This window comes from Odocoileus virginianus, chromosome 26, assembly GCF_023699985.2.
Source record: "Odocoileus virginianus isolate 20LAN1187 ecotype Illinois chromosome 26, Ovbor_1.2, whole genome shotgun sequence".
Classification (NCBI taxonomy): Eukaryota; Metazoa; Chordata; class Mammalia; order Artiodactyla; family Cervidae; genus Odocoileus; species Odocoileus virginianus.
The window spans coordinates 36,969,667-36,988,323 of NC_069699.1; the positions used below are offsets into that span (position 1 = coordinate 36,969,667).

Here is an 18,657-nt window from a genome sequence, read left to right on the forward strand (position 1 = left end):
GCTAGGACAGGCCCACTTACTGCACTGTGAATGGGACAGCCTCTTGAGGCACACATAGCTTACAGAATAATGGGAAGCACATTTCAGCTCTAGAGAAGCCATCATCTATAAGTAATTGCAGGTTAGAGTAAGAAAAAATCAGGGAAGTATGCTTACCTTTATTGAGTCCCAACTCTCTGCTTTGAATTTTGTTAAATTACATAAGTTAACCCTCCTGATGAATTTAAGAGATACTTTTATCTTTAATTGTGATTGAGGAAATAGAGGATTAAAGATGTTGTGATGTGCCTAGCAAGTAACTGACAGAACCAGAGTTAGAACCATGACTGTTTCACTTCAAAATTGTAGATTTTTCATTTATTCTCTGGCCTCACACTGTCCTCTGTGAATCTTAAGTTTAACAAATAGGTCTTAGACAGTTTCTATTTTTCAGTGGGGTTTATTCCGTTTTCTAGTTATTGTCTTTTTTTGTCCATTATTTCTTTGCATTAAAATTTTTTGTTTACTGATTTTTCTTACCAGATTTAAAAGATTAATGATGTGAGTCTTTGTGAATCCTTAATTTCTCGTATAGCATCTTGTCCATAGGAAGTATTCACTAAATACTTGAATAAGTGAATTAAAAATACAGGGAACTTCCCCAGCTGTTCAGTGGTTGTCACTCCAAGCTTCCACTGCAGGGGTATGGGTTCGATCCCTGGTCAGGGAACTAGGATCTCCTATGCTATGTAGTGTGGGCAACAAAAATAAATACAATTAAAAAAATATAGTATATGGTCATACAACTTTGATGTGTCATTTCTTATACATATTTTTAATATTTCTTATTACCAAAGCATTTTTTAAAACCAACCAACCATAGGCATTTAGAATACCTTCCATGTGTAGAGCTAAGTGGAAAATGTAAAGAGATTTAAAAAAAATTCCTTATTTTATTGACATATAGTTGATTTACAATGTCATGTTAGTTTCAAGTGTATAGCACAGTGATTCAGTTATATATTTTTTCTAATATATAATTTTTGAAAATATTTCTAATTGGTGGATAATTGCTTTACAATGTTGTATTGGTTTCTGCCATACAACAATGTGAATCAGTCATAAGTATACATATGTCCCCTCCCTTTTGAACCTCCTTCCCACGCTCCACCCCATCGTACCCCTCTAGGTTGTTACAGAGCACCGGGTTAGGCTTCCTGTGTTACATAACAACTTCCTACTAGCTATCAGTTTTACATAAGGTAGTGCCTATGTTTCAGTCCTACTTTCTCAATTCATCCCAGCCTCTTCTTCACCCTCTGTGTTCAAAAGTCTTTCTTTGTGTCTGTGTCTGAAGAGGTGTTCTTGCTGCTGCGGCTGCTAAGTCGCTTCAGTTGTGTCCGACTCTGTGAGACCCCATAGACGGCAGCCCACCAGGCTCCCCCGTCCCTGGGATTTTCCAGGCAAGAACACTGGAGTGGGTTGCCATTTCCTTCTCCAATGCATGAAAGTGAAAAGTGAAAGTGAAGTCACTCAGTCGTGTCCGACTCATAGCGACCCCATGGACTGCAGCCCACCAGGCTCCTCTGTCCGTGGGATTGTCCAGTCAAGAGTACTGGAGTGGGGTGCCATTGCCTTCGCTGAGGTGTTCTTGAGTAAACTTCATATTTCATTGTGGGAGACATAACTGTCCAAGGGCTCCATTTTCTACTCAGATTGTTAGGTTAAATAGTCCTTTGCCTATTGTGATTATTGCAAATATACCTTCCTTGTATTTTCTTTGCTATTTAAAAGCTTGAGATGCCTATCTCACTTATACAGATCTTTTATATAACATATTTCTTCTGGGAGTTTAACTGTGTCCTGACACACAATTAGGTGGGACACACAGTTTTGTGTGTCCGTGCACACAAAATATGCATGGCCTTGGCAGCATCTAGTCTTCTGCCCAGCATGCAACTACTCCTTACCACTGTACTGCTGCTTTGGGGTCAAGCTCCCAGCACCTCTCACTTGGTTTATAGAGATGGACTCCTATCTGGTCTCTCTGCTTCTTGCTTTCCTTTTTTTCCGCTGAGTCTCAACCCAGAAGTCAGGTGATTCAGTTCCAACATAAGTCAGATAAAGTCTTCTCTTCTAGAGAAGAGACTATAGTCATAACAGTTGCCTTCAACTTTTGTCCCCCATCGCCTAGCCCTACCCTGGGAGTTCTCTTGCCTCATCTCTTCCTACTTTCCTCCTGATCACTCATCCAGGCTCTTTGCTGTTCTTCCAACCTTTCAAGGATGCTTTGCCTGCGTGCCTTCAGCCCTATGCCATATTCCCAGGTACTTGTAGTATAGAACTTGCTTCTTTACCTTCTTGAGATTTTTAAAAATATATTTTTATTGAAGTAGCTATGCAATATTATATACATTACAGATTTATAATAGTATGATTCTCAGTTTTTTCTGGTTATTTTCCATTTATAATTATTATAAAATATTGGTTATATTCCCTATGTTGTACAGTATGTCCCATGGTTTATTTTATACCTCATAGTTTGTACCTCTTATTCCCTACTCCTGTATTGCCCCTCCTCTCTCACCAGTGGTAACTACTAGAATATTCTCTATATATGTGTCTGCTTCTTTTTTGTTATATTCACTAGTTTGTTGTATTTTTAGATTCCACGTATAAATGATGTCATACAGTATTTGACTTTCTCTGTCTGATTTATCTCATTCAGCGCAATGCCCTCCAAGTCCATTCATGTTGCTGCAGATGGCTAAATTTCATTCTTTTTTGTGGCTGAGTAGTATTCTGTTATTCATGTGTGCACACACACGCACACACACACATCACATCACATATTCTTCATCCATTCGTCTGTTGATGAACATGTAGGTGATCTTTACTTATGTGACTCCTTCAACACTTACTCTGACCACTTTGTTCAAGTTTCAGCCTCCCTCACTTCCTACCTCAGGACCGCCCCATCCCCCTTCTCAATTCTGTCTTCTTCTACATTACTCATCACCACCTAAAATGCAGTATTTTTTCATAGTTTATTTTGTTTTACTCCCTATCTCCCCCAACTATAAAAAAGACCCAGAAGGCATAAAGACAAGTTCTTTGTTTTAGTTACTGATTTCTGTCTTATTCACTGTTGGCCTTCATGTCTAGGATTGTGTCTAACCTAAGTAGATACTTGATAAATATTTGACTGAAGAATACATGAAAATGTAACTGTGAGACTCTTATGTGTCATAGATGCTGCATTCCGCTCTCTGACCATTACAAACTTTAATAATTTGTTTGTTTATAAAGTACTTATTGAGCACTTACTGTATGCCAAGCCGCAAAGTTATGCTGTGAAGATACAGTGGTCCTCCTGGGGCTTAGTGTTTAGTTGGAGAGACTGACACTAAACATAAATAAGCGTTTAATTTTGCGGTGCTACACTATGAAAGGGAAGCTCAGAGGACATTCTGGGGTTGGGAACTTGGTAAGTTTCCTGAGGAACATCTGTCTAGCCCTGATTTGTGAGCTTAGCTGTGAGCAGAGGATGGAGATAGGGCAGCCAAGCTGTGATTTTTATGGGCCCACAGAGACTTCTATACATATTTCTTAAGTCACCGGTTTTCAAGCTTGAGTGGCATCAGAATCATCTGGTAGGCTTGTTAAAACACAGATATGGACCTCCTCTCTAGAATTTCTGGTTCAGTAGGTCTGGGTAGGGCCTGAACATTTGTTTTTCTGACAAGTTCTCCAGTGATGCTGCTGCTTATGTTCTAGGGGTCATCTTTTGAGAACAACTGGGTTATAGGATGAGTCTGGCATGTCTCTATCCAAAATGGGAAGGCTTATTCTGAGGCAAGGTCCTGGAAGATTTCTGATCCTGGAGAAGGGGCATCTGCAAGGAACTTTGCAGACAATTAGTAGTTGCTGAAAATCACAGGGTAGGCATGGAAGGAACTGGAGATAATGACTTATTATTTTTTTCTGGACACATTCACAGACTTGAAAGCTTGATCTAATCACTACTCTTGTTTTCCTCTTGAGAAGCAAAATACATTTGGCCTGAATGTTAAAATTTTTGCTCCTTTTGAGTCAAACATAATTGAGTTTGAATTTTAGCTCTGCCACTTACTCATTGTGGAACTGCAGCAAATGGATAAATGGGGGGTGAACAGGAAGTGGGGGGGGGGCAGTAGTCTGGCCTCTGAGCCTATCCTGCAGAAATAGCATCTTTTTGATAAGTTTTAAAGGTGGTGAAATTTTGGTTGCTAACACCCTGTCTGGAAATTAGAAGTTGCAGCATGAAAGCAAATGACTGATGCCTTCCACCAACATGGACTCCACCCCTGCCTTTTCCCACTGAGGATAAGACTTGGCTAAGCTCTAGACCTTGGTCATTTACTTAAAATTGTGAGGGGTAACTCTCTCTAGTTACTTAATCTGTAAAATGAGATTAGTAATGCCTACTTTATAGTAGTGTGGATACTGGAGAAGATTATGTATGTTGAGGCTTACTGTGTTGCTTGCATGTGTGCTAAGTCGCTTCAGTTGTGTCTGACTCTTTGTGATCCTATGGACTGTAGCTGCCAGACTCTGACCGTGGCAGGAATACCGGAGTGGGTTGCCATTTCCTTTTCCGGGGGATCTTTCCGACCCGACCCAGGGATGGAACCCTCAGTTCTTATGACTCGTGCAATGAGAGCCAAGTTCTTTATCAGTGTTCTTTAGCACTGCCCTCTGGGAAATGTTGCTTGATATTCCATAGATGTTAAATATTGCTGCTGTTGTCTTTAAAATGCCCTTCAAAGATAACCCCTCCTCCTGTTCCTCCCCACTCTTCCCCACCCCACCACCTAAGTGCGAGCTCCTCTACCATTCTCACTCTCTATATGCAACTCTGGTCTAAGCTAGATAGCTTTGAACAGTTTAACCTGATTTTTTCTTTGTTCCCCTCTAAAATAAAAGGTGTTTGCCAGAAGGAATTTTTATAAAACTTTGGAAAATAGTACCTGTTTGAAGTCACCATTAGAGTGAAGTGACTTGGTTTTTATTATTTTTGAGGCATTTGCTTCTGGTTTCCTCCTACATACTTGGAAATTTACAGGTAACCTATCAGGTTATTCAGGAACTTTTTATGGATGATGACTGTGTATTTATAAGAGAAGTCAAATTAAAAACAATTTTTTTTCTTGATCCTTCCTTTTACTTCATTTTTGACTAAAGTAATTTTGGAGATCTATTGTATTCTAAGTTTTCAAGCATTTGTATGGTTAACATGAAGTAGTTTCAGCTTCCTTTTTTTATATTTCTTATCAAAAATATTTTGATTGAATAGATTAAAATATCAACTTATTCATATACTCAATTAATTTTTTTCTTTTTGTTCGGTAAAAATATGCCAATTGAAATAATACTTCTTAAATGCATGTGGTTTCTTATTCTAGTGTATAAACCAGTCTTCTATGAATCATGTTTTCTTTTTTTTTCTCCCATTTTTGATGCTTCTAAGGGAAAAAAACCTTTCTTTGGAACTACATTAACCTCACACTATATTTATATTAAACAATACTCTTTGGAGAAAAAGAGGTTTGGTATACTTAGTGAATTATGTACCCTCCTAGAGGCACTGCAGACTGTTAATGCTCAGTGGAACCCAGCAGTTGTAACTGATGAAACATCAGCATGTAGGCTATAAAATAAAAAAGAAGTAATTGGGGACATGTTGGGAGCTGGCAAATGGAAAACACTAGCAGATGTAGAGCTGAAAAGAGAAAAGAAAGTTCTAAAAAATCACATTTACTAGAAGAGGAAGTGCACAGATGGATGATAGAAGTTAACATTTCATTCAGATAGAAAATGGATTAGAAATTATCTTTCCATTTCCAGTACTTAAATAATACTTGAACTCTGATAATTTGCCATATAAAAGCTGCTTTGACATCAACCACATATACCTGAAAAGGATATTTGCCAGTGAGGTTTTCATCCCCTAAAGCACAGTTTAGGCATTGTTGAAATCCGCTTGTACCTATTTGTCAGAGCTGACTGTATGCATCTCTTTTCACCTTCCTGCAGTGATATCAGACATGGTGAATGTGTTTACACCGTGGAAATTGGCAAACACTACAGTGTGAGCATCTCCCTGTCCCCCAACAATTGGTAAATATTTACCACAATGTTATCATATATGTGCATTAACTGCCCTCTGTTAAATGAAGGATGGTGGGGTTTGAAGAGAGATGATATATTCAAAGAAAGCCTTTCTGCCCTGGCTGTGTGTGCATGCTAAGTCATTTCAGTTGTCTGTGACCACTCTGTGACCACATGGACTATAGCCCACCAGGCTCCTCTGTCCATGGGATTCTTTAGACAAGAAGACTGGAGTGGGTTGCCATGCCCTCCTCCAGGCTCTTCCCTGGTTAGCTTGATGGACAGTCCTAGACACAGGGAATTTTGACCTTTTACTTTTGAACTCAGACACATAGGCCAGTGTTATGCCAGGGGGGTTTCAAATATACAGTTCTGATCTCAAAACACATTTTTTTCCAGCAGTCACCCAAACCCAGACTTGATATGTCTGTGTACTATGTTGTCTCTCATGTAGAAGAGAGTATAATTTCTCTCTCTTCAGTGGTATGATTCTAATTTTTCACCCCCTGCCTTCCTAACTTTTCTGTTCTGTCCATGTATTTATCCATGCTGTGGATTGTGAACCTGTCGGGAATGGGCTGGGAGCTCAAGAAGCTAGATCCTAGTGGTACTACATTATTCACATTTTTTTTTTCCTTTTACTTGGCTGAAGAGCATCCATCTTCTACCATTAAGGGAGCAAGCATAATGTGAGGGATGGGGCAGGAAAAAGAAACAGGTGCTTCCTGTTTTTTCCAATGTATTTTGGTCATCCTCTTAACAAGTTTCATGTTAACATCTTACTAGTTTAAAAAATGTTGAAAAAATGCCACTTTTGAAGAATGAATCTTGAAAACCAATTAGCAGTTGGTATTTCCAGAAACATCTCTGGAAACGAGAAAGGTCTCCTGACATTTTAGGTAGAATTGGCTTGCTAAGAAAGCCAAGGGAGTATGTATTCCCCTTCCTGTGATTCCTGATTTGTTGTGAATGAACAATTTTCTGTAACCTTTTAAGATCAAGACTCCAAGTTCAAATATGCTAACTTTACTCCTTTGGAGGACTTAATCTATATGTTGCCTCTCTATAGCGACCATCTAATATAAACAATCTTCTGGAAGCCACATACCCAAGATGTCTAAATATAATATAATGTCTAAATATAATAATGTTTATTGACTGTCTCCTATATAAGTGATACCATTACTAAGGGTTTTACAGAATAACCTGCAATAATCTCATTTAATCTGTGTAACAGCCCATAGAACTTGATATTATTATCAACCCTATTTCTACATGGTGAACTGATGTGACATGCTCTGTGTGATAAAGCCATCTTTCTCACCCTGGTAACAGAGCAGAGAATGAAACCCAGGTCATTTGAGGTCAGAGATTATGCTCTTAGCTACTATACTTAAGTAGCTCTTGTAGCTAAGGGGCCATGTAAGAGATCGACCTTGCTTTGCTGCTTCTCGCTGGGAAGTTTTGTGTAATTTTCACAGGCATCTGTGTTTGTGGCAGAACTCTGAGGATGTTTGTACCAGAGAACTGTTTGTGTTCTCACAGCCCAGTGCAGTGAGAAGCTGGAGAAGGAGGTGCTGAAGTTTGAAGAGGGAAAGAGTGGAGGCTGAGGCACATTCAATAGCCTGGAGATTTTGAAAAACAAATGGAGAGACTTGTTAAGTGGAAGATTATTTTATTGTTTCCATTGACTTTCATTTGTCTAACACATAGAACCCATGTGTGTCTTTCTTTAGCTATATACAGAAGTAGAATAACCAGTCAAAAATTAAGTTGAGTAGAAATTCAAGTCCAAGGCTCTTTGAATTCAAAGTCTATATTTGTAATCATTGTGCTTCAAGTTAAAAAAAAAAGAGCAAAGTATTAAGACTCATCAGAAAATCTTTGTGGCATTGTAGGCACAAATAAAGAGAGTATTTTGGGAAATGGGGTGCTGTTCTTGTTAAGAACAACAGCAATTATAATGAACAGTATTTATTGACATTTCACTCTGTACCCAGTCATTGCCCTTCCTAGAAGTCCACTGGACTGTGGATAGTATTTTTAAGAAGCTGGACTCTCATGAATGACCTGGCTGATCATCCATGGACACTGCTGAATTGAGGAAAGCCCACTGAGAGACAAGTTTGTAGGTTGAATCATTGTAGTGGGGATAGGTGAATTACAGCCAACAACTGACTAAATATAAAAAGAAGGTATAGTTTGGGGCTGGTGGCTTCAGTGACCTCTAAGAGCTATCCCACTTTCCCCTGGCAAACTGAAATGAAAATGCCCAAAATAGGATTTTTTTTTCCAGTATTCACCGTCTATTGGGCTGGTTCTCAAATAGTGAAATTTGAATGCCTTTATACCATTGATGGGTCCAGTGGGACTAGGATCATATTTACTATAAAGCTTGGCTGGTGGATCAGTGGTAGAGAATCAGCCTGCTAATGCAGGAGATGCAACAGATGTGGGTTCAATCCTTGGGTCGGGAAGATCCCCTGGAGAAGTAAATGGCAACTGACTCCATTATTCTTGCCTAGGAAATCCCATGGGCATAGGAGCCTGGTGGGCTACAGTCCTTGGGATTGCAAAGAGTCAGACATGACTTAGCAACCAAACAACAACAACAAAGCTGGAGCTAGAGCCCACATCCATGATCCTATATATGTGGAAGAGGATATGTGTACTGTAAAAAGTGATATATTTAAAATGTAGACAGAAGCCAGTTGGTATGCCAGGAACTTGTCTCTCTTGGCCTTGATTCTGGAAGGAGGGTGACTTATAGATGATCTGTGTTTAAATTCTGGTCCCTAGAGTCAGAGTCGTCTTTCCTTCCTTAGAGGCAGCTTCAGAAAGATCCTCTGGTAAACATGACCCTTCTTATTGTGCTCACGTGTGAAACTGTAGGGAGTGTCCACTAAGGCCAACTTCCCTGGGAATCTTCAGGAAATAGAAATAACCAGGGGAAAATGAACAGTAATTACCTGGCATTAAGTTGAGACCTTTTGTGTGAAAGGCATGTGAAGATAGGCCCTTCAGCGACTTAATGAGCCTTATCACAGGTCTTCAGCTTTTCTGAATAAATCTGGAGGTAATAAAATGTTGGACCTTGCTTTTGAACCAATTTATACTACAACATCATTTTAAAAGACCTTTGGAGCAAGTGACCGAAAGTACCCCCCCCCCCCCCAAGATAGAATCAGTTTCTCCCTATTAATGAGAACCCAGAGTAATTTCAGAAGACAGCCAGTAAATAAAAATATTTAATGAAATGAAATAGAATCTGGTTTGTAAGAATGAACTCAAAGGAATGTTGTTTCATGCTTGCCACTCAGGGCTATTTTGTTCATTCAGCAAATATTTTTTTTTTAGAATTTCTTGCTGGGTGCCTGGCACTGAGCTAGGCACTGCTGATATGACAAGGCACCTGGCAGACAAAGGGGTCATAGATAATTAGCAAATGGGAAAACTAAAGGAAACAATTAGAGCTTTTGAAAAGTTCTAGGAAGGAAATAACAGGAAACTGTACTGGGGGAGTAATGACTTACCCTAGCTATGCCAGGGACACAAGCTCCAGGGCAGTGACATTTTACTGAGGCACCTGAGAACCACTCATCAGATACAATTAACCATCAGTCAATGTATATGTTTGTGGAAGAATAAATGTCTCTTTCAGTGATGATGCATTCAGTCTTTTTGTATGGTTTTGTCCCTATTTGCGTTCCTATGCCCTTTTACATCTTCTGTGGTATCCAGGGCTGTCCAGGGACTTTTCATTACAAAATATACAGACACGCTTTTTCAGAATATGTACTCACTCTTCCAAACCAATTTCTGGCATTGTATCTCATGGCTCATTTGCTGCAAAAGTAAGGCGGTTTTATTTAATATAGGAAGAATTTCAGGACAGGAATATGCCCTGCTTTCCGTTCTGTGGTACATTTGGTTGAGTAAACTGAATTTAGACAGAAGGAACTTACCCCTCAAGCAAGGTGACCTCTCTTGGGTGAATTAAATCCTGTCTCATGTTGCTTAAAAGATGCCACTCTAGAGGAATGTTGAGAGAAACAGAAAGCATTACGGAGTTTGCTCTCCCATTTTCTATTTGCAGTCATAGTATAAAATAGTCCCAGAGAGTCCATTATTATATAGGTTTTAAGAATAAAATTATTGGAAGCTTTCCTTAAAGTTCTCTTAATTATTTTTTTTTTTGTACCGTAAACTATCTGGTAAATCTAATTTAAATGCAATTTTATTTAATGACTAGTGTTGATATTATGATTCGTCACTCATTTACTTAATTAGTAGCACTTGACTTTATGTACCCAAAGTGTCCAATTTGCACACATATTTTTTTCAGTTAAATAAAATTATGTTTGGGGAAGATAAAGCTTTTTTTCCCCCCCAGTTTTGAAGCATGCCTTTTAGTTTTTGCTTTTGACCATCACTAAGTATAAAGTGATGAAAGTAGGTGAAAGTAGGTGAAAGTAGGTGAAAGCTGGTGAAAGTAGGAAGTTCATGCATGTGTGCTCAGTCACTCAGCCATGTCTGACTCTTTCCAACCACACGGACTGTAGCCCGCCAGGCTCCTCTGTCCATGGAATTCTCTAGGCAAGAATACTGGAGTGGGTTGCCATTTCCTATTCCAGGGGATCTTCTTGACCCAGGGATCGAACCTGCATCTCCTGCATCTCCTGCATCTCCTGCATTGCTAGGCGGCTTCTATACCACTGAGCCACCTGGGGAGCCCGAGAGTAGCAAGAAGAGTGTTCTAAAAACAAAGAGCAGGGAAATCAATAGTAGTTACGCATAGACTAGGATTGTCTGGGTTCTAATCATGATGCCAGCAGTCTTGGGCTCTTCCTCTTTAGGAAAGTGAAGTCACCTCTCTGTGTCTCAGTTTCCACATCTTTAAAGTGGTACCTTCCCCATAGTACATGTACCCTACCATGTACCATAGTGACTTAACTTCTTGTGACTGAATTTAAAAACCACTGAGTGTGATTTTAATATTAATATTATTGTTAATATATATTATAGGATTAGGGGAAATGAAGAGTGACTCCCAGAGGTCATGACTCTAGTCCCTGCTCCAAGGAAAAACCTCTTTAGTCCATCTCAGATTAATTTCATGGTTCTCAACTTAGATAATGAGTTCTACACTGCATGCAAAGCTCTGGACAAGGGCATCCCCAATGTCATAGGCTAATTGAGGCACATTCATAGCACATTATTTTTACTTCAATATTTGGGAAAATTAAACATATATATATATTAAAAGTATTACATAGATATATGTATTATATATGTATATAAATACATATGTATTATGCAGTGGTATGCATAACTTGAATGCATTTTTAAAGTACCACACTAGGGTTTAAAAATTGTTTTCATTTGGAGAGGGAAGCATAAGATTGTACCCTGCCAGGACTCTAGGATCATTCTCTTTTGTTATTCTGGGGATTTCACTTAGAAATGTTCGAGAAACAGTAGGAAAATTGATGGGCCATTTACCTGTTGTAAATGTTGTTTTTGTAAAGAAATCCCAGAATTTCCCTCAATCATCCATTTTATCTTTGCCAACATTTTTTTAGTTGGAAGGAGAGAGTTAATGATATTTTACAACTGATTTTGTGCAGCTGATAAGATTCTAACATGACTATACAATGGTATGATGTATAGGGTCATTTGGCTGTTTGGGAGATGAGCTTGGTCCTGGAGAAACATCCTTGGCTGTGAGCTTGTGGAATTCTGCTATTGTTTTATTCATGCATTTCTCATATTAAGATGCATTGTCTTTCTCTTTATTCAGTGCTCTCAAGCCCTCTTCTTCACAGACTCTATTCTTTCTCGCAAGCCACAATGACCAGCCCAGCCTTTTCCTCGGAGTTGTATGCACTTTTATGTGGTTGTCCCCTCATCATGTCCTTTCAACTGTTTCAAGGTATTTTGAGGAATAAACTCCTAGATTAACAAACGGCACCCGTGTTCACCTGTTTACACATGTCACAAACCTAGGAGTCTTTCTGGGTGCCTGCCTCACCTGCACCATGCCCTGCCCCTCCCCCAACTCCATTCTATTGGCAGGTTATCTCTGTTTTATCTTCTGGATATTTCTAGAATAGGGTTTCTTTCTTTTTCTACTGTCACCCTTCCTTGTCTAGCTACTGTCATCTTTCTCATCTTTTTTCCACCAAATAGCTGGTCTCTGCCTGTTTCTCTCCCTCTTCATTCACTGCTTTCTTGCTGTCTATACACCATCCTTCTTGATAAACTTTCAGTGCCACTTTTTTGCTGGGTTCTCTCCAAACACAGTGCTTCCTTCTTACCTGGTAAACTCCTAGTTATCCACCAGGCTTAAGCTTTTTGTCTTCCAATCTAAGGTTGGTTACCTTGTTTTCTACTGTTTTCCAATTGTGATTGTGTATTTTTTTAATTTACTTTAATTATTGTGTCCCTTCTAGGACGTGGGCTACATGAAATCACCATTCTTTCTCATGCTTTCCCAGCTCCTAGAGCAAGCACTCAATAGTTAATTGTGAATGAATGAGTAGATGGTTTGCCACAGAATAGCCAACAGAAATTCACATGTGGAGGGAGAGGGTATATTGGCATATGCCCCACGAGTCTACTGAATTGAAATGCTGTTCTTAAGGGAAAGAGCACCTTTTTGCCCTGGTGGCGAGCACAAAGTTGTTTGGACTAAATAATGTTGGGCCTTAGATGACATGGTAAGAAGTGTAAAAAACTGTGTATCAGATGCACTGGTGAGCTCCTGTGAGGAGCCCCTGGTCTAATGGTCTCCAGCCTGAATATCCCTGACAGGGTTGTGGTGAATGTATGTTTCCTGCTTTGCTGAGACTAGGAGGACCACTGAGAACTGGTGGGGGGTGGGGGTGGAGAAACACCCGAAATGAAACCTATAGCCTACAGCTTTGCATACATAAGATAAGCATCAGAAGTCAAGATTTCCAGATCCCAAGGCAAGACTCTTTTTTTCTCTCATATTTATTTATAAAGCTTTATTGGGATGTAAAAAAAAAAAAAATCAGAACTGAATTTTAAGGAGAAAAAAAGGGGAAAAATCAGCTGTAAGGTGGCTGTTTTCTGGCAGGATAAATGCAGTGGGCTGAATCCAGCATGAAAGTTGTCTTTCTGGAAGTTTGCTCACATGACTAAGATGAGACTCTTCCTGCTCACACCTGGCTAAATATTGATAATGAGGAAGATGATGAAAATAGGTACCATTGGTGGTACCGATCTTTGCCAGATTCTATGCCAAGCACTTACAAAAATAGATAGCATTATCATCTTTGTTTTATGGATGAGGAAATATTGAGGTTATATAACTTGGCCAATGCTTCACAGTAACATGAGTTTCTGTGTCCATATCTGACTAACTCCAAAGCTTAGGCTCCTAGCTGCCAATAATCACAAGAGAAGAAATATTAATAAATGGTATCAACAATAATAGCACCCTTATTATGTGCCAGGCACCAGCTCAGGGATGCACTTCTATGTTCTCCTATGAGCCAAGTAAGAAAATTATTGTCAGTTAGGTTTGCTTGTTGGAGAACTAAGAATTTGGAATTTTCCGCTGGTCAGCATCCTTTGGGTCCTAAGTGTTCAATTATAATAATATTAATAATAATAATAAATGAATCAATATAAATAGGAAGTGAAGACAGACCCTAAGGAAAGATTGGTCATGATTTTAATGTACTCTTAAAACTTTTCTAATTTACTCTTGTGCTCATTAATGTTGTTCTATTCGTTCATGCTTCATACTCACTCACATCCAACTCTGGACTCTATGGATTGTAGCACACCAGGCTCCTCTGTTCATGAGTTTATCCCAGCAAGAATACTGGAGTGGTTGCCATTTCGTTCTCCAGGGGATCTTCCCAACCCAGGGATTGAACTTATATCTCCTGTGTTGGCAGGCTGATTCTTTAACAACTCTGCCACCTGGGAAACCTGTTCATTCTATAGTGAGTCTGTAATATACCTCAATAGGCATAGAGAAACCTTCTTTTGCCTTCTTATTTTTGTACAGACTGTGGTGATAGTAATAGTTGCTCTTGTTTGTTTCTTGTTTGATGTGTTTTGATGCAAAAGCCTGCCCAGCCCAGACAGAGACTATGTACTAGTCTCTGGAGGCTGAATTCAAATCCCGACTCTGCTACCGACCAGCTCTATCAACCTGGGAGGTGTCGTAGCCTTTATGTGCTTCCGTCACTTGTTTGTTAAATATTTATTGAACACCAGCTGTGCGCTGGGTGCTGTGTTTGAAGCTGGGGTTATAACGGGGACCAAAAGTAAACACAGTGTTGGTGAACTTACAGTTACAAGAGAGAGATTTAAATAATCACACAAAGGAGTTTATGGTATGCCTGCTTCCCTGGTGGCTCAGACAGTAAAGAATCTGCCTGCAACGTGGAAGACCTGGGTGTGATCCCTGGGTCAGGAACATCCCTTGGGGAAGGGAATGGCAACCCACTCCAGTATTCTCCATAGACAGAGGAGCCTGGTGGGCTACAGTCTGTGGGGTCGCAAAAGGTCAGACATGACTGAGCAACTAACATTTTCACTTCACTAGTGACAGAGAGGCACTTGGTGCTGTGAGAACACACAGCAAGGAAATGACCAGCCACAGAAGGCTTTCTTGAGCCACCTCAGGCTCTGTAACTCAGCTGACATATGCAAAGCTCCCAGCGTGGTGCCTAGTACATAGTTAGGGTTGACTAGTTGGTAGTTCCTGACAGTATACACTTAAGTTTTTGCAGAGAAAGAATCACAGAAACAAATACCTTTAGTGCAAAGGAATTAATACAGTTGCCTTTTGTTAGTATGTGGATTTTTTTTTTTTTTAATATAACCTTGTATTGCTCAGTCATGTCCAACTCTTTGTGACCTCATGGACTGCAGCTCGCCAGGCTCCTCTGCTCATGGGATCCTTCAGGCAAGAATACTGGAGTGTAACTTAGAACCTCTTTATTTATTTTTTTCTGAGAAAGAAATGAGGTTGGGATGGTTGGTTGAAAGAACTGTTTAAGGATAGGCCACTAATGAAGACATCTAAACACAGTCATCTTGTTTCACAGTTAGTTCCAAGATACAGTTAAACAGAAATAACTAGAAGCCAAGGCCTTTGGGGGCATTGTTTGTTTGGTAAATTTTGATTCATAGACTCATTAATGCCTCATCAGCCTCTTGACCATTAGTCTAGGCAGGTAGCTCTGTGTGGGGACCTTTATTCTCTGGCAGCCAAGACAGGGATGTATTAATGATGATTGGTTTCAGTGTCTCATAACCGCTTGTCCCCAAATATAAAGCACTGCGGATATCTAAACAGATTCTCATTGCTTTTGGCCTGTGTGAAATTTAGCAACAAGAGATTTCATATCTCACAGTGTTCAGTAGTACTATTTAATTAGGAACTGCTTGTGAATCAGGCCAGTTAATGGTCATAACTACTGAAGTAGACATATTTGCTCTGAAAAGGCAGAGAAACTGAAAAGAGATTTTAATAGTCCTTGGGTTACTGACCAGTGAGTTGTCAGAATGTTCTCATTGGCCTTCCTGATGGCAGAACTGCCTTCCAGGTTATGGCAACACAGTTTGGACACTCACTGGAGGAATGCAGGAAAGGCCAGTGTGAGGAATTAGAATTTGAAATGAGGACTTCCATGGTGGTCCAGTGGTTAAGAATCTGCCTGCCAATGCAAGGGACACGGGTTCAGTCTCTGGTCCGGGAAGATTCCACATGCCACAGGGCAGCTAAGCCCATGCACCACAACTATTGAAGAGCCCACTGGCCGCAACTACTGAAGCTTTGCACGTGAAAGCCTGTGTTCCACAGCAAGAGAAGCCACAGCAGTAAGAAGCCAGTGCACCACAGCTAGAGAAAACCTCTGCACAGCAACAGAGATTCAGCACAGCCAAAAATAAAATAAGTAATTAAAAAATGAACAAGGTATAGAAGAATATTAAAAAAACAACAACAAGCAACTTGAAATGAGGGCTGCTTACCTTTGCCTGACTGCCTTCTTGTCTCATTGTTAGATTTCCCTTTATTCCCAGGCATAGATTTGCTTTTTTGGGGGGAAAAATTAAGGCTGATAGAGTGCTAAAGCAGCCCTTCCTTGTGCAAAAAGAGAAGCACCAAAATTACTGAGCACGTATTCAGTGATAAATTTACATGAATGTACCGCATAGTATTCAGTACATATGGGTGAAGAGCATGGACTTGGAGTCAGATTATCAGATCTTGACTCTGGCACCTGATAACTGGGGACTTGGAGCAAGTTGCTTAACTGCTGATACTCTGTTTCCTCATCTGCATATAGGTGCCTGCCACGTGGCAGGTGCTCTGCTCATCCTGGTGAACCAAATACATGGAGTCCCCGACCTACAGTCCTGTCTTGGGTGACCCTCCAAAAGCATATCTTAAGGTAGTGAAAGGTACAGTGGGCAAGGTAGGTATTTCCAGTGATCAGTGCTTTATGGATGAAAAGATTAAGATTCAGTCAGACTGGTGAGTGACAGAGTCAGATCTCAAACTCTAAATTCCAAGTTGTTTCCATTGGCTCCTACTGCCTGCCTTGAGCTAGCCTGGTGTAACCAATTTCTTTTACAAGTTAAACTGGGTAAATGAAATGCTCAAAACCATCACTGGCTTAGGAGTAGCTATCACTTTCAATGAGGAAACCTTTTGACAGCATGCTTAATCTTTGCATGTATACAATTTATTCTGCAGTAACATAATAGCTACCTTTTAATAAACCTTGTGTTATCAAATATTGAGTGTAAAATGTTTTGTTTCAGGAGTGCAATTTCAGACTGGCAGATCAAAGGTTTTCTGTTTATTTATTTTTTCTTAGAAAAAGAGTTTAAGAAATAAGAATATTGCTTTATAGCCATAAAACCTAAATGCCATTGAGCAAATCTACCATATGATCAAATCTGGCTTTCTTTCAAGAGTAAAAGTCTTTCACTTCCTGTCACCCCAGCACTATCATTATGTGCTTAGACCTCTATCACCCATTGTTATGGGAGCTCGAGCTCAAGCCACTCAAGCAAAGCAGTTGCATTTTGTAGATGCAGCAGTTTCTTCCTTCTGCATCGTGGGGCCACTTCTCTGCCATGATTGAGTTTTAATCAAAACAAGTGGAGCGCCCGCTCTGGGCTTGACCCTATTCTAGGCACAGAAATGAGCAGAGTAGAGCATGTCCTCATTCTGATCTAGCTTATATTCTGTTGGGGGACAGATAGTGATTACAGGAAGGAAAGAGGGAGGGAGGGAGGGAAGGAGGGAGAGAGGTAAGGTGATGAGATGATTTCGGGTAGGGAGAGTGCCATGAAGAATTATCCAGCAGGGTAGAGTGACAGGGTGGAGGTGGGGGCTGGTTTGTGTGCTTTGTTAGGTAGTGCAGTGCATCTGTGAGTGCATCTCAGGGCCAGACATGACTGTCTTAAGGGAGCAGCCACATGGCTCCCCAGAAGAAAGGTATCCTCGGCAGAGGAAGCAGCAAGTGCAAAACTCTTGAGGTAGGAACATGCCACACCTATTGGAGGAAAACTCCACATACCTATTGGAGGCATGTGAGGCTGGAGGGAAGAGTGCAAGGTGGTGGGGGGTGGGTGGGGGCATTGAAGAAGAGCCGGGAGAGATGGCTGGGGACCACAGCAGCAAGGGCCTCGTAGGGTTGTACTCTGGGTGAGATGAGCAGATACAGGCTGTTTTTGACCAGAGTTGCAGTCTGACTTAGGTTTTAGGAGGCTTTTGAGTGAAAAGAGACAGTGCGTGAGCACAGGCAGAAGCTGAGACTGTTAGAGAATTATTGCAGGCATCCAGCCGAGACATGGTGGTGGCTTGATTTGGGAGGTAGAGGTGGAGTTGGCGAGAAATGATTGGATTTTGTTAATCTCCTGAAGGTCAGGCTGAAAGGATGTGCTGAGGAGCTCCAGGGTGCTTGGCCTGTGTGCCTGGAAGAGCAGAGCTGCCCTTTGGGAGCACTGTAACTTGTGGGCTCAGCTCGGTGTCTGTGTGAAAGACAGGTATGCTGATGGAGGTGGTTCCTTCAGATCACAGGGCGTGGGAAAGTGCCTTGTGACACCGTTCAGAAAAGAATGCGGGTGGGATTAGAAAAGATGTCCCCTCCTCCTCGGTGTGCATCCTTCAAAACCCTCATACACTTACAGCATTTCTTCTTAACTATTTCCCACCCCTGATAAGATGTGCTCTTGGGAGAGGACTAGTCATTTGCTACTTCATGTGATTTTTATGTCAGTATGCTACCTTTCTGAAAATGTATTTGCATTTAAACCTTACTTCAAACTCATGATGACACACAGATTTCATCTCTTATGCTAACTTGAATCACTGATGGTGGTTGCCTTGAGAACTGTGCTGAGAAAATTTGTGAAGCTGGTTCTAGGCTCAGCAGGGAAGAGGAAACTTGATAATATTTTCCACTCCAGGGACTAGGAGTGGCATCCCATACGTGCTCAGTATTTGATAGTCCAGCTTTGACTGCC

At 40.5% G+C, this 18,657-nt stretch overlaps 1 protein-coding gene across 14 annotated transcripts in view; it reads left to right on the forward strand.

Annotated features, from left to right (window-relative positions):
* FHIT (fragile histidine triad diadenosine triphosphatase) overlaps positions 1-18,657 on the forward strand; it is a 1,472,927-nt gene that overhangs the window by 122,716 nt on the left and 1,331,554 nt on the right. For 3 of the 14 annotated variants that reach the window (XM_070455767.1, XM_070455775.1, XM_070455776.1), the window contains exon 3: positions 6,055-6,138. The exons of the other annotated variants lie outside the window; for them this stretch is intronic. The gene's annotated coding sequence lies outside the window, so the exon portion shown is untranslated. The remainder of the gene's footprint in view (positions 1-6,054; positions 6,139-18,657) is intronic. 14 annotated transcript variants of the gene reach the window in all.